This window comes from Notolepis coatsorum (assembly GCF_963971535.1).
Source record: "Notolepis coatsorum genome assembly, chromosome: 20".
In the NCBI taxonomy this organism is placed as follows: Eukaryota; Metazoa; Chordata; class Actinopteri; order Aulopiformes; family Paralepididae; genus Notolepis; species Notolepis coatsorum.
Window position 1 is genome coordinate 23,115,205 of NC_140184.1, and position 23,825 is coordinate 23,139,029.

Here is a 23,825-nt window from a genome sequence, read left to right on the forward strand (position 1 = left end):
AGAGAGCGCCAGACTCCAGCAAATGGCCGCGAGCTACAGTGTCAACATGGATGTGTGTACAGTAACCATTGTTTGTTTGTGCGGTGTGCCTCCTAAAATTGTCAGACTGGGTGCAAAAACATTTGAAGACGTGCTCCTAGAAGTAAAACAGTGCACTTGTCGCTTTATATCAGCAGCTGGAAAAGTGGATAGAGCGGACAAATGGACAGACATTGCCAACGATGTATTGTCAACCACCACCCAGCTTGGGTCCCATGCCGGAAGCGTGTTAAGCTTATTTCAATTCAAGTACTTAGCACTGAAGTGCGAGGCTCCAGCGCCAGAACCTGTACCCTCCAAAGCTCAGACTGCCTTCGACTTGCTGTTTCGTGCACAGCAACGTATACATTTGCCTCCACTGAGAACTGAACAAAATAAAAAATACGAGTTGAGGAATGCCATTATCAAGAGCCTCCAAACCAAGCATGTCTCGTGTATGTATGTGACAAATAAAACTCTTGAATCTTGAATTTAAACACACTATAACAAAGCCTGCTGGGATGGAGGGAGTGGCCAATAGGGCTGAGCCCAAACGTTCGGACCTTCGTTCGTTACGTTGGCGTTCAAATTCTAAATCAACATTAGAATTTTTTACTCATCCAGCGCCATCGCTTAATGAGCCACAGGGCGCTAGAACGCCATCGATTTAATCAATGGGGAGACTGCAAGATTTGCGAGTGCTTAAAATATATCTTATATTATAGCTATGGGTCTAATACACCAGTCGATTGTCAGTGAGTTGCTTCCAGTCAACATGCACAAAACAGATAGTTTTTCATCCGTACATTTCCGTTTTATACCGTTTTGAATGAGTAGTTTTGGTGATTCTTAGTAATCCCAGGAAAAGACGCGATAATAGCGTTTAGTGGAATACACTAAACACGTTGTAATTTTTCGTCTGATTATCAAAACTTCCTGAAATCAACGCTAGATTATCATTATTATCCTTCCTCGTGCATACATGAAATGGCCCTCGTAGCGCGGTGCTCCCCCCCCCCCCCCCCCCCCCCCCCCCCCCCCACCTCCTGCACCCAACTGTAAACAGCCACACACACACACAGACAGCTTTGATCACGGTAGAAAGAAATATCAGATCAACGCAAGATTTTATATATAGAGTCCTTACCTGGTCTCTGATGTAATGCAAAAGAAATAATCCAATTATCTGATCGCCATTCCAAATACTGCTCGTGGAGGTCCATCCCACATTGCCCGGCATTGCATATGAAGGGGGGGGGGGGGGGCATCATCGCAGATGTAACGTTGTAAACGCTAGTCCTGCCGGAGTATTTAAACCCCGCCCGCACGGCTCAGATTGGCCCAGAAAAGAAACTACACCATTTCTAATAGAGTGCAATACCAGCTGGAAGGCGTAGGCGGCGGTATTTGCCCTTTTGCGAGCTCAGACCCATTCCCAATGATAACATCAGGCTGGATAGATGAAAATGAATGGATATAGCTAATAAAAGAAATAACGATTAAAACCCGACTTTTCTCGTGATTGGCGCTGAACGGTTGGCGAGTTAACCCGACTTTTTCTGTGAGTTAACTCATTCAGCACCAGTCACGATGATAGTCGGGTTAACTCGCCATCGCTTGGGCGCCAGACCCGAGTATAGTCGGGTTTTAATCGTTATTTATTTTATTAGCGATATCCATTCATTTTCATCCATCCAGCGCAGCCTGATGTTATCGTTGGGAATGGGTCTCGAAAATACAGGCTTCGGGGACAGCCCTAGTGGCCAACTGTCTGTAGTATTGCACCGCCTCTGTGCTGACCCCCTCCAGTAGTCTCAGTGGCAGCATTTGAAGCTGTTGTTGTTGCCCTTCTACAGTAAGAAGTGAAAGTCAATGGAGAATACTGGAAATTAATTCCCAAGAAATACTTCTCGTTACCTGAAATGAAACATATTCCCACATTTGATCCTTGTGCCTTGGACCTTTCTGCGCCACAGCACAGGTTGATCGGCCTCATAGTTTGCGAGATATTGCACAGATTCACACACCCACACATCCACCCACCCACTTCCTTGGACAGGCTGAACCTTCCACGGACATAATTATGTCGATACAGTATCAATATTATGTCGATACAGTATCAATATCATGTCAATACTTTATCAATATTGTATCGATACAGGCCAGTAATCATGATATTTTTCACACTACTATTCTTTACAGAAGAACTAAGATCACAGTGCATATGTGACTTCTAAAAGTGTGTGCCAGAAGCACATGATCTGGTGTTAATTGCATTCCATTATAGTAATGTGATAATTTCATGAAACAGTGTTTACAAGTAACTAATTAAGTCTTGAGGTGTTGGTTTATTTCTTTTACACCAAAAGTCCCAATATGTGTTTAATAGTATTGCAATATCAATATATTGAATAGGGACCCCTATATTGTGTGTGTGTGTGTGTGTGTGTGTGTGTGTGTGTGTGTGTGTGTGTGTGTGTGTGCGTGCGTGTGTGGAACAAAAGGAATGAACTACTACAGCCTAAATAAATGTGGAGAAGAGAAGCCAATTAAACAGGTGTTTGAATCACTCACACTCTCACAACTGAAGCACCATGTTGCATGAAAGTGTTACCATTCACACATCATTGTACACACACACACACACACACACACACACACACACACTATTCAAAGTGTATACAGGCTAGGTACACACAGCTGACAGATTTGAAGGTGAAGGCATTTTTGTGCTGGTGAGACCAGGCTATTACTCCTCCTACTTTGCCATTTCAAACAATGATTTAGATTTACAATGTATGAAGGAGTGGAGATGAAAGCGTTCTTAGGATGTTTGAATGCTTACAATCAGACGTCTTGGAATTCTTTTGCAAGTTGTATCCAGTCCAATTGCGAATCTTGATCTGAACTGGCCTTTACTTGTCCACTCACGACATGATTCTGGAGCACCAGATGGACTGGCATGCCATGTATAAAAAAGCAAAGCCGGCATATTGAGGGGTCTCTGTTTATGAGTGGGGAGATTATAGAGTGTGTGTGTGTGGGGGGGGGGGGCACAGGAGCGGTAAAAGGAGCAGTGACACGATTGGTAGAGCAGCTACAGCACTAACAGAGCCTCTCTGAACTCCAAGCGGATGGGCAGAGAGAGAGAGAGAGAGAGAGAGAGAGAGAGAGAGAGAGAGAGAGAGAGAGAGAGAGAGAGAGAGAGAGAGGGAGAGGGAGAGAGAGACCACTTCTGTAGCCACTGCCAGCAGGACCTCCCTGGGCAAGCTTCACATAATAACATGCTTCAGATCCACAGCTCTGTCTACGACACGCAGGTCTAGCCAGACACCAGCCGTGCACTGTACACATGCACACGAACACACACACACACACACGCGCGCACGCACACACACACACACACACACGATATATATATATAGGAACATTGAGTTTTTTTTCGCATATCAGTGCCCACATTGAAATAAAAAATAATAATTTGTAAAAAATTGTGTTGTCGAAACGTCAGACAACATTATAAATTGAGAGTTTATGTGTGGACAGCTGAGCTATTCTTAGGTCTGTGCAGCACAGAGTAGCTTAAATTTCACTTTCACTTTGAGAGTAGATTTAACTTCACGTGAAGGAGAGAAAAAAGACTCTAGAGGTGACACAACAGGTTACACAATGATGGCGGAGGATTTGGCAATATTCCGGCACAGCGGATCAATGTAGCCACATAACGTTAAAGATCAAAGTAAGCACAGATATTGAGCATGATCTTGTCAAATGTCCGGTGTCACCGGTAAGAGTAGTGTTGTCATGAATTTATTAATCATGGGAAATTTCACATCACCGCCAACCACAAACACACACAAGCAAACACAAGCAATTCCCCAGTGTTCCACACCCAGTTAGCTTGGGGCACTGAATTCAGGACTGTTGGCAAAATGGAGCCTGTCCTGCATTATTTATGAAGAAGATTAATAGACCATGTATGTGTATGTGTGTGTGTGTGTGTGTGTTTGTTTGTTTGTGTGTGTTATCAAAAAAATGCCATCGCATTGTTTTTTGGCTTCCTCCGATTGTCTCGTTTCCATTATTCCCCATCTCTTCTCTCCTGTCCTCTTTTCCCTCCTGATACCAAGCGTGAAGTGTTGCCTGTGGGAGTAGTTCAACGAAAACCGACCAGCAGGCTGGTGTTAGTGTTAGCAAGCGGACCACGGTATAGCTGGGGCAAGCAGCCTAGCGGTATAGCGGCGTGTGAGACGCTTGAGTGGATTCATTAAACTCCTTCTTGGTGGCTGATCAAGGTTCGGGGAGCCGGCGACTTCCATCAGCATGGAAGTAATGAGGTGGTTTGATCAAAGTCTAAGGAGAGCAGCGACGTACGAGTACAGACTGTGTGGAAAAGTGATCACAGTCACGAAACGAGCCCATCAGCAATGCATCTCACTTAAGAGTGGTTGCTCCCCAGTCATGCAATACGGACGCATGCATGCACATTGCACGGACACACGCACACAGAATGCAACGTGGGTCGATGTAGCAGCAGGGCCAGTGCATGCACAATCAAAAAGCACAAGGCCTGAGTCATCTGTTTCACAGCAGAAAATATTTATATAAACAAACACCAACCTTAACCCTTACTGGTCATTACATGGTACAGTGGCTCTGTGTGCAGCATGTAAAAGGCAGAGAAGGGGGGAGGGGGAGAGAGAGGGGGAGAGAGAGAGAGAGAGAGAGAGAGAGAGAGAGAGAGAGAGAGAGAGAGAGAGAGAGAGAGAGAGAGAGAGAGAGAGAGAGAGAGAGAGAGAGAGAGAGAGAGAGAGAGAGAAAGGGAAGGAAAGAGGTAGTGGGGGGCTCTCACAAAATCCCTCAGAAGTAGGGTGTGCCTTATTTCTGTGATGTATGTTACTGCTGTGTGTACAAGTAGAGCTGATTTAACATTAGTGCGTAACCTGCCAAGGCTAAATCCTCCACCCAGGGTCCAGCCTCAACAAGCTGTGGTCCCACGCTGGTGCTGCATCTCTCTTATCAGTTGGTCCGTACTCAGCACCCAAACCCACAACGTTGCAGAGGAATTCTGCTGGAGCTGCACGTAAGGGCACGCCCACTATTTGTCATAAACCTTCGGGGGGAAACGGCATTAAAATGACATTTATGTTGGGGGGGGGGGCATCTATGGAGGGGAGAGAGAGGGGAGAGAAAGAGACAGAGTGAAAAAGACAGTTTGGCGTTGTCAAAAGACGTCTCTTTGGAGTGAGGTGGGCTGAGGTGATACGGTCAAATATAATTTTTTTTTTTTTTTTTTTTTTTTTGGTCTTTTTTCCCCTCCATTTTCCTCCGATTTTCTCCCATCCCAATGTTAGTCGTATGCCAATTCCCAGTCCCTTCCTGGTCGCTGCGCACTTACCCCCCACAGTCAGATCATCTGGGAGAGTGGAGGCTACCACGTGCTTCCTCCGACACACGTCCAGCCAATCACCGCTTCTTTTCACCTGGCAGCGCGGATTCTCATTGAGAGGGCGTAGCGTGTGGGAGGACCACACTATCCCCCTCACGTCCAATCCGCGCTTAGCAGGCGCCCCGACCGAACTGTAGGAGTCGCTGTTTACAACGACCCGGACCCACCCCGCCAGCTTCTCCCACCCTCTGATACAGCCAATTGTATCAGTGCAGACGGCCAGCCAAGCTGGTGACAACCCCGGAGCTGTGAGCTGGATTCGAACAGGCAAATCCAGCTCAGCTCCGAGGCTGGTGACGAACGCAATCTCCGCTCGGCCACCTAACCGCCCTAAATATTAATTGTTTTAACTGATTTCCTATCTATGTTTTTTGTGTGTTTTGCTAGTCTTTTTTTAATTGTTTTTATCAATGCCTAATTTGATCTATGTGTAATTGCTTAACTTTGTCTGATTCCTGATTTTTCTTACCTTTATATCCATCCGTTTTAATTATGTATCTTTTTTTTAAGATTTTTTTTTGGCATTTTTATTGCTTTATTGGATAGACAGATATGAAGGATGGGAGAAGATCATGTGGAAGAGACATTCAGCAAATGTCGCCGGGGTCCGGGAGTCGAACCCGGGACGGCCACGTTGCACTGAAGTGCGTTCATGGTGCGCCACCCTAGCGCCCTTAATTATGTATCTTGAACTGTAATCTCGAAACAGTTGAAAATGAGGGCAACATCAATTTGTTCTGAGAAGGAAATAAAGGTTTGAATGAATATAGTCCGTATACAGTATGTTATTCATTTGGCATATATGAACTCATTAATTTTATATTTTGCTGACGATGGTCTTTGCCTGTGTGGGTACTCCCATTTGTAAGTGCTGCTAGTCAGGAATATGAATGTTACTGGTTTAATTTTTATAGACTATCTCCAGTCTCTGCAAATACACAAAAAATATATATATATATTTTTTTTTACCAATAAGGGCTTTAAAAATAAACAAATACCAATTATATTTATGCCTTTCAACCAGAGAAGGCCATCCAACCTTTTCATAAAGGCCATAGTGGTGAGTATCATATCTGTCAGCAGTAATAAATCTGAGGACAGAATGATAGAACGAGTCCAGTGGTTGAGGAGCTGAAGCCGCAGCATGCCTATAAATCACATCACCATAGTCCAAAATGTATAAGAAAACAGCTTCAACAATCCTCTTTCTACTAATCACAGGAAAGCTGGATCTACAGTATTTCTGTACAGGAAGCACATTTTCTGTCGCAGCTTGGAAGCAAGAATATCCACATGGAACTTAAATTAAAATGTACCATCAAGCCACAAGCCAAGATATACAGTAGACAATAGTATTGTCCACATAACAAAGAAAATAACTAAAAAAGTCACTCAAAAATAAACGATATCATAAATATAAATAGTAAAAAGGACAGGGCCCAGCAATGAACCTCACGGCAGACCTTTAGTTATGGACAAGAATTCAGATTGAGCAGAGCCTGATTTCACACACTGACGTCTAGAAGATAGATCCTGAAACCAATCACATGCACCATGCCAATACTAGAAAACCTTTTTAAAAGCAGGTGATGATCAACTGTATCAAAAGCGTTTGACAGATCTTTGACAGTGTTTCGTATTATTATGTATTATCTAAAGCTATGACATCACATGATGTCATTAGCGATCAATGTGGCTGAAATTGTGCTGTGGCTCAGAATCCACATTGATGTGGACTTAGTATTGAGTGATTTGAGAGAAAAAACGTGTTGACAACGACGATGAGAATGGTGATGATAATGATGATGTTGACAACTATGTAGGGCTGGGCGATATGGCCTAAAAATAAAATCCCTGATTATTATTTTTTAAATCCGATTTACGATTTTAATTGATTTTTTTCTCTTGAAAACTAGAAACGCCAAGGAAATCATTCAAATAACCTGTTTTTATTTGACACAAAAAAGTTATCAAACCAAGATGAATGTCCATATTGGGATTGAAGTGCAAACCTAACTTTCACCAATCTTCACTTAAAAAAAACATATAATAATATATATATATTATTATTATTATTATATAAAATTATTATAATTTTAATAATATAAAAGGTTACTCTTGATCAAACAAAGATGAATGTCCCCATTGGGATTAATAGTGCAATAACTTGCTTTTTCACCAAACTTCACTTAAAACAAATAAAATGTGCCTATTGATCATCAAACAAGAATGAATTTCCCTATTGGGATTAATAAAGTGCAAATCTAAATCTAAAATAAAAGGTGACTCTAAAAATATATTTTAATTTTAATTTTTTTTGAAAATCTATTTTGTTTTTTGAAAATCGTCCTAAATCATTCATTCGAATTTTGTGATCTTCAATAGCAGGGCAAGCCACATGGCGGGCCTGGCCAGAAGGGCCACTAATGTTACCCATTGCAGTGACAAGTGACAATCTTCATCTGACTGACTTTTCAACTGGGTGGAGGATGTCGTGGAATATATTATCATGTCATTATAGATCTGTGTTGAGATATCATTTTATACAGCTTGACTGTTTCAGTGTGACCAGCTTGACTGGTTAATGTGTGTGTGTCTCTTTAAGGGACTCCAAGATACCAACATCTTCCCAGCCATAGCAAGGTTGTTGTTGCTTCCCGTGACTGGGAACCATTTTTTATTTACCTTCATCATCATATCTGATGTATGGTGTTACGTCTGAACAGACTGTGTATTTAATATACGTCTGAACAGAGCTCTTGGTCACTTTACGGCCAGACGATTATGTGTGAACATGATGTATCTGTCTGTAAACTGTCCTTTCATTGTGGCCACTGTGAAATAAACGTTTCTATTATAATAATGACTCAGAATGATTAATATAAACGGCTCATCGTTTTGTTCTTTAATATTTCCCATTACAAGGACCATCGAAAAAAATGTCATGGACTCACAATTTCCTGCTATTTTCTTGCAGCAAAACACAGTAAATGTTACAAATTGCACTGCAATCTTTGAGAAGGCTGCCACCAGATCAAGCAGCAGATCAATATTCACACAAAACCCTGGTAGGTCAGTGTAATGATGAGGATGACAATAATGATGAGGATGATGGGGAGGAGCGGAGGATGATGACAATGATGATGATGATGATAATAAGATGATGATGAGGTGAGGAGGAGACAGAAGAGATTGCTTTGGACTCGATTAGGGATGCACCGATATGAAAATTGGCCGCCGATACCGATTGTTCAACTAACACTATCGGCCGATACCGATACCGATATTTGTATGTGTATATAAGTATTTGTATTTTTTTATTATTTCTTTTATTTATTTTTTTAATGAAACTACTGTATATTTGTATGTGTATGTTTGTATTTGTAGGCCTCTTTACTTACTTAAAAAAAGGAAACATCAAGAAATATGTTTATGGTATCACTATCTCTCTCCCAGTATCGTCTGGCGGCCTGCAGCGGAATACCATTCTCTCAACCAGAGCTTTCAACCAATGCAATGGAACCATTTTGATTGACAGTCGATTCGGCCAATTACGCCACACCGCTAGCACCCACCTCCTGCTGTCCTTACCACCAATCGGCAAGCGTTTATTCATTTTCTACTTTCGGGCATGCCGCCATTGTTCTGTTTGCGAGAGCAGAACACACTTAACGTAGCTACGTTAGCTGCCCGGCCCGCCGACCGGCGCTCCACAGCATGACCAAATGAGACATAACGATTTTACTGCAACAAATGTTATAATAAAACAAAGCCTTTCTATACATTTGTCTGGTTGAAAACTTTATTAACAGATTGCAGAATGTGTAGTTGGGTACGGAATGAGCAACGGAATGGAACCGAGCTATGAACGGACTAATGCCTTGTTTACTGCTATATTCGGGTAAATAATATGCTTGTTATTGAACGTGTAACACTAACTATATAACGTTAATGCCACAAAACGAATGTTTGTGTCATTTTAACAGCAGATACTTTCTTAAATGCCATCTTCCCGAGAGAGGGTGTTGACGGGGAGTTGTGTTATTAATAGCATTGAACAGCTAACCGAAAGCTAGCGTTAACTATTGTTAAAGGTTTAGCCATAACGTTACCTTGGCTAAAGTTGGGGCTATTCATAATGCAGCAATAATGGCTGCAGACCTGCAAGCAAAGTACAGCAAGTTGGCAAAGGAGTATTCCAACGCAAATCACATTTTCACCAGTAACGTTAGTCTTGCATCTCCCGGTAGCTAATGAACGGACTCGGAGTAATGCCTTGCTGCTATGGGTAATAATAATATGCTGATGTTATTGTCCGTGTAACACTAACTATATAACGTTAATGCCACAAAACGAATGCCTTGTTAATCATAAGTAGTTACTTTGATGCAGTAGCTTGTGTGTGTGTGTGGGGGACGGCGGGCGTTGTGCAGGTAGGTCGCGAGTGAACTTTTTTTTTTTGCCTTTTGACGCTACACAAATTGATGGGTATTTATCGGCGACTGCTATCGGCACATTTGAGCTTATCGGCCGATAGGCCGATAGCAGTCAACAAGGCACTTATCGGCCGATACCGATACCCGACCGATATATCGGTGCACCCCTAGACTCGATGACTAATGCTCCCCTATTGTACACATTATTGCATACAGTATCCATTATACTCAAGACATGAATGGAATATATCATGTTTATCTTGAAAGATATAAATGACACAAGGTAGAGGTAGACAGTGAAGGTACAGAGTGAACTTTTCTGTTTAATCTTCTACTATATTTACTTGTTTTCACCTACAATTTACACACTTCCGGGTCCATGTATGTAAACCCCATGTATGTAATACAAATGTGTAGGGGGGGGGGGGGGGGGTGCACTCAATGAAAATGTGTTCTCTGATATGTTCTTCACAGACAATGAGCCATGGCTAATGAGTCTCAAATTAAAAACATAATTCATTGTAGCCCTTCTCTTTAGGTAAACATTGAAAATGGGTCCCATAGACCCCAACAAGGGTTAATGGAATTCCTTTAATTCCTTTCACAAAATGAAAAACATTTTCACAGCAAATTATACCATAAACACTTCAAATTGCAATCGATTTGCATAGATTGCATGCATGAACAGGTGACACACGCGAGTGTTGTCAATGCTTATTCCCTATGTCAAACTAAAGAGGATAAACACACAATCAAGAACACATCCACACAGCACTCTCATTCATGTGAACTCACACAGATCACTAGCTGACATGATGGTTAAGAATGGAACCGTCAATCCAATGACAATAACGGCAGCGGAGAGCAGGGCGCAGCTTGTGCAGAATACACAAGCAGGGATAATGCAGATGTAGCTGGGCCTTCCCCCGAGGATTTAGACAGGGATTTACAGTCTTACGCTTCCACCTAGATTTCACCTTGAGGGGAAACATCTCAAATAACAATACCATCACACCAGGGGAACGCTCGTCAGCGGGGAGGGAAAGGGGAATTATTTTGAGCAGCACAAACACAAGAGTTAATGTGTGTGTCCTCTACAGCCAGCCGCTCACACAAAGGCACAAAATAATAGGTACTCAGCTCAGAGAACAAAAGGCCCTGCCTAGAGGGGGGGGGGGGGTGACACCCCCTCAGGAAAGTTCATTGGTGACATTATGGCCCCACATACCCCTCCCCCAGCCACAGCGCCTGCAGGACACTCATCGCCTGAGTCATCTCTATGTGAAAACCTGGATCAGTGGCCACATGAAACAGGACCTTTACAACCAAATCCCACCCTTCTCACCTTCCTCATCGTTCAGCCCAGCCCCCTTCCCCCCCGTCCCACTGCCCAGCCCCCTTCTCCCCTGTCCAGCCCACCAGCCTCCGCACCCCCTGTCCCACTGTCCATCCCACCAGTCCCCGCACCCCCCTGTCCAGCCCCCTTCTCCCCTGTCCAGCCCACCAGCCCCCTTCTCCCCTGTCCCACTGTCCAGAAGCACCCGAACCCCCTTTTCCACCCTCATTCAACCGGCCAAGAAAAAGTTTACATGAAACCTACCTACTGTCAGCCAAAGAGCGCTTGGATACAAACAAAGACAATTTATGTGATCTATGTCCCTTCAGCAGGGCTGGGTGGATTACTTAAATTACTTAAATTAACATATCCTGTTTAAAGATGAGTCGACTGATTACCCACTTTATAATTGTAATTATTGGATTGCAACAACATTGTAACGTGGCCTGATTACTTTGCCTCTTAAATGTACACAATTTTTAGGGTAAAACTGCCAATGTATCCCTATTTACAGGTTGCCATTTGAATGGCATTATCATCGTCGACAATCATGATTAACATTATTTTAAGTGTTTAAAATGCCATTCGTGTTCTTAATCTCACCATCAGAAAACCTTTCCCCCTTTCAAACAGGCTTCTAATCCAACAAGTAATCACTTCTTTCCCTAAAGTGTAATCTGTAACTATGATCTTCTCAGTAACTGTACGTGATTACACTTGTGAAATGTTTGCAATTTGATTACAGTAATCCAGTTATTATGGATTATTATTATTATTATTATGTTACTATCCAACTCTGCTTTTCAGATATGCAATTGATCTATCTTAAACCCCACCCTCTTTTCTTGATCCTCCAATCACAACTGGAAACAACAGGATCAAGAAAAGAGGGCAGGGTTTTAGATCAGGTCAATAGAATAGAGGACCAGTGTTGCCACATATACAATAATTGTCGTATTTGTGCAATAATTTGCCCTCTGTACTGTTGGTTTTGCCCTCTGTATGATAATTTTGCCCTCTGTACACTTATTATGTTCTATTGGTTAGAACTTGCAAACGATAATTTTCCTAAAAAAAACATGAATAATTCTAAACCTCTGAAACGATCATTTAACAGTTCCCATCTGGTAAAACTGAGAAGGACTCGTGCCTTTTGTTTTAGCTATCCACTCAACTATAGGCACTTAGAGCGCTCTCTGCTATGTATGTGGGAGACTGTCTATATGATTTAATGAATTTTATGTAACACCCGTGTGTGTTTTTTCCCTCCTCTCCTGTATTTGGAGCATCAAAAGGCGTTGGATAGGGAGTTAAGAGTAGAAACCGTGCGTTCTGTGAGGTATTCAGCCTGACGTGTTGCATGAATGTTGGATTAACATGTAGAGAGAGAGAGAGCACCTCACACCTCAGTAAGCAGCACAGTGTTCAGGCGTGGTCTACCCCTATGTTATCATGTAGCAATTGGGGAGGTGTGTGTGTGTGGTGGTGGTGGGGTTCAATATTTCATATCAAATTTCACCCCCTCCCCCAACCTCCTCCTCCATCCTCTCTAGGTTGTAAACGGTCTTAACATCGCGGCCGAGCACGGAAAACACTCAGGAAGCACAAGTGCCTGATTAAATAATTGAGAGTAGAGGCCGGTAACTTTGGTCTGTGGACATTTTCACGATGTGGCATGAATCAAAGGGGATTGTGTATAAATGCAATGTAAAAGGGCTGATTTACAGTCATCATTAAGCCAGTGTTCTACTTACACTTGTTAATGGTTATCCTGAGTGCTGGGGAACACAAGTCTGACAAACCCTCCTTGGCTCTGCTGAATTTAAACAACAAAAATGATCTGAAATCAATTCTGACTGAGACCAACAAATCAGACACAGGTCATATTCTGCATTATCTATTCAACAAGATACAAGTGTTGTACAACATCATAGAAATGATTCCACAACAACCATAGAGTCATTCCACATTTTTACAAAGCCTATCCGATGTGTCACAGAGGCTGTTCCCACTTGGCATTAAGAGCAGATGTGGGTGATCCGATCACAAGTGGACAGCTGTGCACGGGTACAGGTGTGAACGCACCCACAATGCATTGAGGAAGCACTGGGATGTAATCGCTCAGACCACATTCGGAGCTGGTGAGGGCCACATGTGGCCACGTTCTGTTTGCAGTGTGTACGCAAATGCATCCTGGGCCATGTTCCAAAAAAAAATTCGTTGTACCAACAATGACAATAAAGATTCTATTCTATTCATTGAAGAACCGCCTAGTCAACTGCATCTCGTCTTCTGGAGTCGTGGCTATTAAACCTTTTTCTATATAATTATATGCTGAACACAGAGAAAACAAAAGCTGCTCTCTCCTTTCTTCCTCCTTTTTCTCATCTAAATATAAAGGCTACATTAGGGATGTCGCTTTTTCAAAGAAATCACGTTGAACAAATCCAAAGTCAAATAGTTACTGTATCATGTTATCAGAATGCTCTATTTTAATGTGGGCTCACCGCACCCCTTCGCCTGCCCCATGCCATCTCATAATCACAAGCATCCACAAAACGATTATTAACTAAAGACGCTTCACGCTGATGAAAAAATTCAGTCTAGTCTCCAATTTAGGGATGCACCGATATGAAAATTGGCCACCGATATCGATTGTTCAACTAACACAATCGGCCGATACCGATACTTGTGGCAAAAAATAAGTATTTGTAATTTTTTTTAATTTAAAAAAATAAAAATTAATGAAACTACTGTATATTTGTATGTGTATGTTTGTATTTGTAGGCTTCTTTACTTACTTAAAAAAAGGAAACATCAAGAAATATGTTTATGGTATTAATTCCACCATGCCATGTATCACTATCCCTGTCCCAGTATCGTCTGGCGGCCTGCAGATGGATACTATTCTCTCAACCAGAGCTCTCAGCCAATGCAATAGAACCATTTTGATTGACAGTCGATTCGCCCAATTACGCCACACCGCTAGCACCCACCTCCTGCTGTTCTTACCACCAATCGGCAAGTGTTTAATCATTTTCTACTTCGGGGCATGCCGCCATTGATCTGCTTGCGAGAGGGAGAACCACAACAAGCTAATACGTTAGCTGCCCGGCAGTGCCCGCCGACCAGCGTGCTCCACAGGATGACCAAACAAGACACAGTGATTTTACTGCAACAAATGTTATAATAAAACAAAGCCTTTCTATACATTTGTCTGGTTGAAAACTTTATTAACAGATTGCAGAATGGGTAGTTGGGTACGGAATGAGCAACGGAATGGAACTGAGCTATGAACGGAGTAATGCCTTGCTTGCTATCTTCGGGTAAATACTATGCTGATGTAATTGAACGTGTAACACTAACTATATAACGTTAATGCCACAAAACGAATGTTTGTGTCATTTTAACAGCAGATACTTTCTTAACCCTTTCAATGCCACACACACCGTCGGTAGTGTGATAGTAAAGGGTTAACCTTCTGTAGTGTGGCAGTGAAAGGGTTAAATGCCATCCTCCCGACAGAGCGGTGTTGATGGGGAGCTCTGATGGGTTCCCTTGGTTGTGTTATTAGCATTGAACAGCTAACCGAAAGCTAGCGTGAACTAACGTTAAAGGTTTAGCCATAACGTTACCTTGGCTAAAGTTGGGGCTATTCATAATCCAGCAATACTGGCCGCAGACCTGCAAGCAAAGTACAGCAAGTTGGCAAAGGAGTATTCCAACGTAAATCACATTTTCACCAGTAACGTTAGTCTTCCACCTCCCGGTAGCTCATGCTAGCTAACCTAGCTCATGTTAACGTCGTCACTGAGCGACCACCTCGCGTACACAATTAATGACATGTTGCGGACAGCCATATCGGTGACAATGTTTAGCTTTTAGTGCCAAATGATAAGAGTCTGAAGCGGAGTCTCAAAAGAGAATGTTGAATATTTAGTAGTAACTTTGATGCAGTAGCTTGTGTGTGTGTGTGGGGGGGACTGGGCGCGGCGCCGTTGGCAGGACACGACTGAATTTATCGGCTACTGCCATCGGCACATTCGAGCTTATCGGCCGATAGGCCGATTGCAGTCAACAAGGCACTTATCGGCCGATACCGATACCCGACCGATACATCGGTGCACCCCTACTCCAATTCACTCTGTGCACAGGCTCCCCACTGTTTTCTGTAAATACATCAATTCACACAGGCACTGCTGAAAAAAGCTGAGGTTGTAAAGAAGTTAATGTTGAGTGGCAATTTGGGAGAATGGAATGAATAGCCTACACAAGGAAAGTGCTGTGTGATTTTATGACATAGGCTTAATCAACTTTTGTAGACAGCTGTCATCGCTGTCAGAGACACTCGCTGGTCATCCTTCCATTGCTTGGAAATACAATTTCAGTTTTTTTCCGAAGTTCTGTATTGGTGTTCCGTGTCGCTCGGAGAGTGGTTTTATTATCCGCATCTGTATTTCCCATATTTTTTCCCATATTACCCAGTTTTCAGGTCATTTGCAAAATGAGAATGAGAATATGGAAGGAGAATAACGAGTAGATAGCAGCCTATATATGTGTGTAAATGGCACTGTTATGCATGGATCGTCTCACTTCCTTATTCATTTCAAACGTGAAGGTAGTTGAAAGAGAGAGGGGGGAATCAAGACGAGCAGTATAATGAAAATCATAACTGGCCAGCAAGTTATTTATACCACATTTGATAAAACATCTAAATTCATGAAGAATGCAGGAGAGATATCACCTAATATCCACAATGAGATAATGGAAGGAGAATAAGGAGTAGATTGCCTATATTCATGTGTAAATGGTACTGTATCTATTGTATTAGCCTGTCTCTGCATTTGCATGTGTCTTGTTTGCATGGCGTAGGCCTTAGGGGTTATTTGCATATTGAGCGGGAAGCAAAATCCGATCACAAGTGGTCACTGGAGACACATGTGTAGACGCATTCTCATGCCGGGTGTGAACAGAGCTGTCCACTTGGGATACCCCAGATCTGATCTTAATACCAGGTGGAAACCGGCTTCCCCAGTCGTACCTTAAAATACAGTTACGGTATTGAAAGCAGAAAGGGAGACAAGTCAGACTCATTCTGAACATTCTGGCACTGAAATGAAGTATTTCTGACTTGTACATTCACAGGAAAACTGTTTTGTTAACCATTCTTAATTGTAATTCTTTAAACAGTAACATAATAATGGCGCCAATATCTTGGGAGTGCAAAATACCGTTGAAACTGCTTTTCTGGCACTTTGTGAAAATGTAGACCAGCCTCTTAAAAATGTGAACTCATCATTGCCAACTAACTGCTGACTAACTAACTACATTCCTCATAACACACTGGCCTGCTGGCACAGCATGGTCCTTGCGGAAATCATAATGCCCCTTTATGCATGTAGCTTTTCGCCTATGAAAGATGATTTGTTGCCATGTCTCTCAGCAGAATGTGGGTCAACCAATGCCGCTATAGGAGAGAGCAGAGATTTGCTGAATGTGGGTGGGTGGATTTGGGTGGGAAAGAAGTAAACTCTCCAGCTGCTTTCAGAGAGACGTATCGATTTATTCCTCCAAAGTGTCCTGTTTCCTGAGGAAGAGAGAGAAGACACACCCCCTCTGTCCAGGCCACGTGTCTTCACCATGTACCGCTTGGGGAGCCACCACACCCCAGAGTGCTACAGTTTGCGTTAGTTCATTACAATCAGGACTACTGACTAAGCCTGTTCCTGCGCATGCCCTGCACACAAACCTACATTAGAGAGAAAAACCACGTTTGGTCGTGCGTGCCTGCGCACGGATTTGTGTCAGTTTGTGGCTGTGTGCATGCTTGAAAAGCGGGGAGGAGGGCTCGCTAATATCTCTTTCTGCTTGGCCGAAGGCGTTATTTATTTCTAATTGTGTGTGCTCACATGGCGTAAATACATTTATAATTACCTACATAGCCATCAGGTGGGGTTAATGGAGAAACCATTAGCACTGAGGGAACTTAAGTGTTGGGATCGGGGGCATGGGGGGTGGGGCAGGAAGAGGATGAGTTAAGAGAGGGGGGAGGGAGCGATGACATGTATTAAAGGAAGGAGGGAGGAGAGGGAAAGGAGAAATTGAGAGGAGAGAGAGGGGGGGAGAGATGGGGGAGGAGAAAGAGAAGAGCAGATGTATATAGAGGAGGACGGGACAGCTTTCATAATCAGCCATGGGTGTAATCAGTGATTCTACCTCCTAATTCAGCTTAATGAGGGGAAAAGCCTGCCATCCTACCACTTAATGCTAAGAGGAAAAGACAGCGAATTAAGAGGGAAATGAGAGAAGATGGACAGGGATTTTTTTTAAAGGGGGGAGTCTTGCGACAGACAGGAATGCGACAGACAGGCAGATTGATATTTAAAATGCTTTCACTGCTTCATTCATTAGCTCAGATGTTCGGTCGGTAGAAGCCACAGGAGAGGACATTTACAATATGACAGCAGGGCCTTCAACCCCGGCTACACAATATACACACTAGGGACGTTTATCACTCATACTGTAATGCCCCGATTGACTGCTTTATTAAATTAGTGGAATTATAACGTTACACACAAGAGTACGTGCGCACAGTCCGCACACACACCTTTATATACCAGCCGAACCTAGCTCAATCTCTCTCTGTATGATTAATAACCAACTCGACCATCTGTCACCACGGTAACAGGTCAGAATGACAGAACGAGTGCACATCTGACCACTGCTGGTGGAACACAGTGTACATACAACAATTACACATTCAATTATACTGCAGAGCATGATGGCTGTTGACATGCATGGCAGCAGAGAGAGAGGATCAACTCATATTAATTTTAAAAACTAGCACGATGTAGAGTAGGAGCATAATTCTTCATATTCATTCAATATTTGTAGTTTGGGTGACACTCACATATTGAACACACACACCTCATTGCACAAATGCATTAAAGATGTTTTGATAGTGGAAGTTATGCATCAGTAGCTCCTCCACACACTAACACATTAACATTAGGCTCCTGTCTGTTAGCTGTGGCAGCAGGAGCCACACAGCGTCCCACAACAGTGGCCCCATAGGACAGAGAGGCACGTTCAGGAAAGTCATTAATTATTTAAATAGGACACTCAAGGGGATTTCCACCTAAAGTAAATGGCAAATTGGCAACTTTCATTTCCCAGATTGGATTTGACACCTCCTGGATCTGCCAAGCCTAAAGTCACTGGAGGCGGATGATGCATCATGTATAGGGGTCTTATGATAAACACTATTATAGTCGAGGCTGGTCGTGTGTGTTGACAGAGAGGCAGCCACCGCGCTCCTGTTGTGGGGTGACGAAAATTTAAACACGGCACCCTCTGAAACACGCAGGGCAAGTATTTACCGCTTTTATTAGATCTTCAAGCACTAGCACTCTGCTGAGAAAGAGCGAGCAATAGCTAAAGAGAGAGAGAGATAAAGTGATGTAAGGGACATAAGTAAAACATAGATATACTACGGCTGTACAACCATCGCAATGGTCTCAGGGGGGGTCATTCATCATGTCATCTCATCTCTCCCTCCCTAGCTTTAGCTCTCGCTCTCTCGTTGTCAGCAGAGGGCTAGTGCTAAATGTAATAAAGGCGGTAAATACTTCCCCTGCATGTTTAAATATTCAGAAGGTCTCTCCCTTTCATTTCTGAACTCCAGTCTTGTTTACTAACTACCCCTGGCTTTTCACTCTCCCTTCCTCTCTCCCATCTTAAACACACATAGATACATATCTATATTTGTTTTAGTTTATATTTGCTTGTTGTAATGCAACACACCAAGGTGAGGTTGTCTTGAGAGAGAGAGAGAGAGAGAGACAGATAGTTTGTCTGTTTGATTGCTTTGACTGTTATAACACTGGCGTTGGCAATGTAACGTATGTTTCCCATCATGTCAATAAGGCCCCTTTGAATTTAATTGAAATTTGGAGAGAGACAGAAAATAGCAGCAGGCAGACAAACAGAAGCAAAGTGTCTAGAAAGTAACAGCTGTTGTTAGAGTCTCTGTGGATACAAAACAAAGTGTGTCTGTGTATCTGTATGTGCGTGCGTGTGTATGTGTGCGCATGTCTGTGTGTGTGTGTCTTTGTGTTGGTATAATAAGAGAAAGGGATCAATTTTAAAAAGGCGAGACAGTAAAGGAACTGCCAGGAACTACAGGAGACTGGGGATAGCAGGTCAATTAAGCCATGGGGTCGTGCATGGGAAGGTGTGTGTGTGTGTCTGTGAGAGAGAGAGAGTGTCTCAGCAGAGAAGAATGTGGTTTAATCAGACCCCAGCGAAAGACCAGTCACACAGACCTGACCTGTGTGGTCGGCTGGTCGCGCACACACAGTCTATTCTGGGAGCTGATGATGGCCAGAGCTTTGAACAGTTGATCTACAGACTTGACCCATGGGTTCTCAGTACACGCTAGGGACACTCTCTCTCTCTCTCTCTCTCTTCTGCTGAACAGACAGTGAAAGCAGCAGGAGGCATCTCTCACCTGCTCAGAAGGTGATCCTTCCAGTGGGGGTTCTGAGGCGTAAATCACTCCATATCCATAATACCCTGGAATTGTAAACCATTCAAAGTCTGTGGAGAATGAGGGCAAAACCTCTAGGAAAAGAGTGGCACTCTGAAACATCCGAAAGGTGCCGCCATGTGTGTGTATAGTGTGTGCGTGTATAAGATTCAGGTGCTGCTTGTCAGCGAGACGCGCGCACTACTACACACAGCTCACGCACATGTAGGGTTCTGTCCAGTACCAGATCGCTACAAAAGCATATATGCACACACATGCAGACTCTTACACACAGACACATACACAAAGCAAGGCAGCCGGCTGGTGGATCGCAGACACGGGAGGAGAGGGTGTCAGCTCCAGACTTCCAGAGAGAGAGAGGGGCTGAGCCAGAGCAGAGTCCCCCACCCCCTTCAGATAAAGTACCTTTGTCTGGGTAGAAAGTCACCGAATGGTTCCTGAGGCTCCTGGGTGTCTGGACAATGGCTCCTCTCTGCAGACAGCGTATAATAGACTGCTTGGGAGTTATAGCTCAACAATCTCTCCGTATCTTCCTCTCTCTTCTCTCCTTCTCTCTGTCATTCATGCGCTGGCGTTTAGCTGTGTGAACACACACACACATACATACACACACACACTCACGCGTACACACGCACACACACACTCTCTCTGCTCGCCACTGACTGCAAAAGGAATGAGCCTGCTTAAAGCCCCTCCCCCAGCAGCCTTAGTCCAGCCCTCACACACTATTTCAGCCAATAGCAGAGGGTTGCCATTCTCCGAATTGCCTCCCCCACCTCCCTCTCTCTCTCTCTCTCTCTCTCTCTCTCTCTCTCTCTCTCTCTCTCTCTCTCTCTCTCTCTCTCTCTCTCTCACACACACACAAACTCCTCACTCTTCTCCCCCCCCCCCAGACTGTGTGGCTATAGACAATAGCACAGGTTCACACTTAGGGGCAATCACACACAAACTCTTACTAAACCAAACAGACACACGCGCTCACTCACAAAGAGTTTCAAAGTCTCTGCTGGCTCGCTAATGCATTGGTCCTTGTTGCTCTGAACCAGCACTTGTATGCAGAAAGTAACACATCGTGTACGTAGTCAAACACACAAAGGAGCACACCAGTGATGCCATTGGGGACATTGAATCCTTGTGTTGTGTTAATTGTGGCTCAATGGAATGAGGTAGCAGCCTATAAGACAAGGTATTGCTCCATCTACATCATTCCACGGTACTGTAATTAACACAACACAAGAATTCAATGTCCCAGAGATGATTGACCATATTCAAACAAATCTTCTCAATTACTGTCAAACTAATAAATGAATGTGTGCGAAACTGTTTAGAGTTTTTGGATGTGTGCGACATTGTGTGCAAAATAAATCAGCATTGTCTTTTTTGGTGAAGTGCCCCTTTAACTCACACAGTCATAAAGCAACTCTATAGCCTACAACAGCTGTAAAGAATCACACATCAGAAGGAAAACAGACAGAGAGAGAGAGAGAGAGAGAGAGAGAGAGAGAGAGAGAGAGAGAGAGAGAGAGAGAGAGAGAGAGAGAGAGAGAGAGATAGAAACATGTAACTTTTTCAGTAATCTGAATTAGAGTCACAGCAATGCATGTGTAGCAGGGTGGATTATCCCTGCTTTATGGGAGTGGTTGTACACGGCCACCTGGTAGCGAGAACGCAGCAGAGCTGAGTCCAGCTGGGTCCCCGACTGTAGGCCAGGAATGTTGAAGTGGAGGTCGAGCAGCAGGAGTGGATGGGGCCTAGGATTCACTGATGGTTGGTACTCTGGTCCTTCTTGCCCTCCAGGGCGATCAGCAGTAGCTCCCCACACACCCACACTTCCCCCAATACTTCCTAGGCCCTCCCACACCCGATGGCAGTAAGGTGGATGATATATTTGCTCCCCAAAGCAGTACTCTTTCTTAATGATGAGTGGAGACCTTTTACAATAAATAGGCAGGGGTGGGGAAAGGGTTAAACAATAATGAGCATTACCCGGAGAGAAAATGGATTGACAGAATGCACATTAAAGACACACACACAGTGCTCCCATTTACGTCTCCTTTACTGAAGGCTTAGCATGTTACACATTATCGCATATCTATCAAGGCTACTTCCACACTGGGCACCTAGTGCTCTCATTCTATATTACAGACACAGTAAGAACCTCTTCCCTTTAAGGGTTATCTACTGCTCCGCTTCGCAGTAGGTGGAGAACTAGGTAAGGAGTAAAGGAGTTCAATGGGAATTTTATAAAGAACCACACATTATTATTACACTAAAAAGAAATTAACAGTGGGCCCACATTAGCAAATAAAAGTCCTATCTACAGCCGGCTTTTCCCCAAAACAATAAATGGTCGGGGCGCCCCTAGACACTGCTGCCAGCATTAGTTCAAAGCACCGTTTATCTTCGCCCTTAGAGAGCCTGCGCCACACAGTGGAAATGTCTACCGATAAAGTTTCAGCACTCGGAGAGCCGCTGTACTTATCCAAGATGGCGGGCCTGCTCTCACCACCACTCGTCCGGGTGTTAAGATGGCCGCCGGAAGATCCCGCGATAACAGGCAGCGGGGCAGGGTAGACGCTGGGCAGGTGACTGCTGGGGTAAGGGCTGGCATGGGCTGGAGGAGCGTGTAGTGTAGTGACGTCCGCTGCTGGGCTGAAGGGGTGGGCCGACACGCGGGCTAAACTGTGGTGCTAGCCTAAACAAAGCTAAGCTGTGGGTCGTGGTGAACCCCCTGTCATAACGCCTATATACAGCTAACGCAAGGTGGACAATATCTACCACCTGGTCTTCGGCAGTCGCTCGCCTGCTGGTTCATTCACAATGTCTCTTCCGCATTAACCAAACGCTAAGCTACCGCATATACTTCTAGGATAACCCGCTTTGTAACTGAGTTTATCTCTCGCGTGCTGAATCTCCGGAGCTCCCGTTCCGTGTCCTTTTCCCTCCGTGGAAAACGCTGAAGAGGAAGCCCCTCCCTCGACACCGCGCTCTGAACCCATTCTTCTTCACCTGTGTCTCCCTGCCCAACGTGACCACCAGCGCCCCTGGCGGCACCTGTATCCTGTCCCACTATGAAGCGTCAATGTTAGGATAGGGAGAATCAAAGAGAGCAGCAAGTTAAGTGTCAATGTCGGGGTAGGGATGATCAAGAGCGGTCAGCCGGTTACACAACAGAGCATTGAAGGTATATGACAGGAAACAGTACTCATACCACCACTGTAAAATCCTGGATAAGCATCAAATTAAAAATTTTGAAAACCTCAGACGTTATAAAAGTTCCTGCTTTGTATATAAATGCCTGCACAGATTAGCCCCTCCCCCTCTCAAGGAGTTTATCCACGAGAAAAGGAACACTGGATTAGCCACTAGGTCAAACACCAGAGGGGATTGTGAGGTCCATTTTAGAAAGACCGCCTTCAGCAAAAATGTTCTATCGATAAAGGGAAGTGGAACATGGAACAGCCTCCCTGTCCACCTTTAGGGGCCAACTCAGGAAATGGCTGTTAGACAGCCAAATATGCACTCATTAGGGATGTTAGTGATGTTGTACTGACTGAATGTCATGTTAGTGTGGTCATGTCAGTGATGTCAGTTTTTATGAATGAACGTTGTATGGTCCGTTTTGTGTTTGTTTTATGTTAGGACTACTGGTGGAAATTAGGCCTGTGCTATTCCCGGCATATTTACGTCCTTATCATGCTGTGATGTTATGCATACACATGTAAATGATGTTCATTAATTTGCATTGTCCTTAATAAACAAATCTTAAATCTTAGTCCTCGTGAACACAGGGAATGCAAAAGATTAGCGTTAGACACCTTGAATAATAGTCATACATTTTCGGGTGTCTACACATGCAACCGCTAAATTCTTCATACGATTACGAGCTCTTCTGATCGTGTATGAATCTGTTAATAAAATGTTCATTCAATCAATCACCTGCGCAGTGAGGTGGGTACAATACAGTACGGCTCAATACACACAATTGTTAACCCTTTAATCGCCGTTGGCGCTGAAACACGTCATTCCCCGCCATGC

General features: G+C 43.8%; 1 protein-coding gene across 2 annotated transcripts in view; it reads right to left on the reverse strand.

Moving 5' to 3' along the window:
• The window catches only part of large2 (LARGE xylosyl- and glucuronyltransferase 2), a 101,406-nt gene extending 81,022 nt beyond the window's left edge, over positions 1-20,384 (reverse strand). For both annotated transcript variants that reach the window (XM_084337228.1, XM_084337226.1), the window contains exon 1: positions 20,193-20,384. The gene's annotated coding sequence lies outside the window, so the exon portion shown is untranslated. The remainder of the gene's footprint in view (positions 1-20,192) is intronic.
• Positions 20,385-23,825: the final 3,441 nt, after the last annotated feature.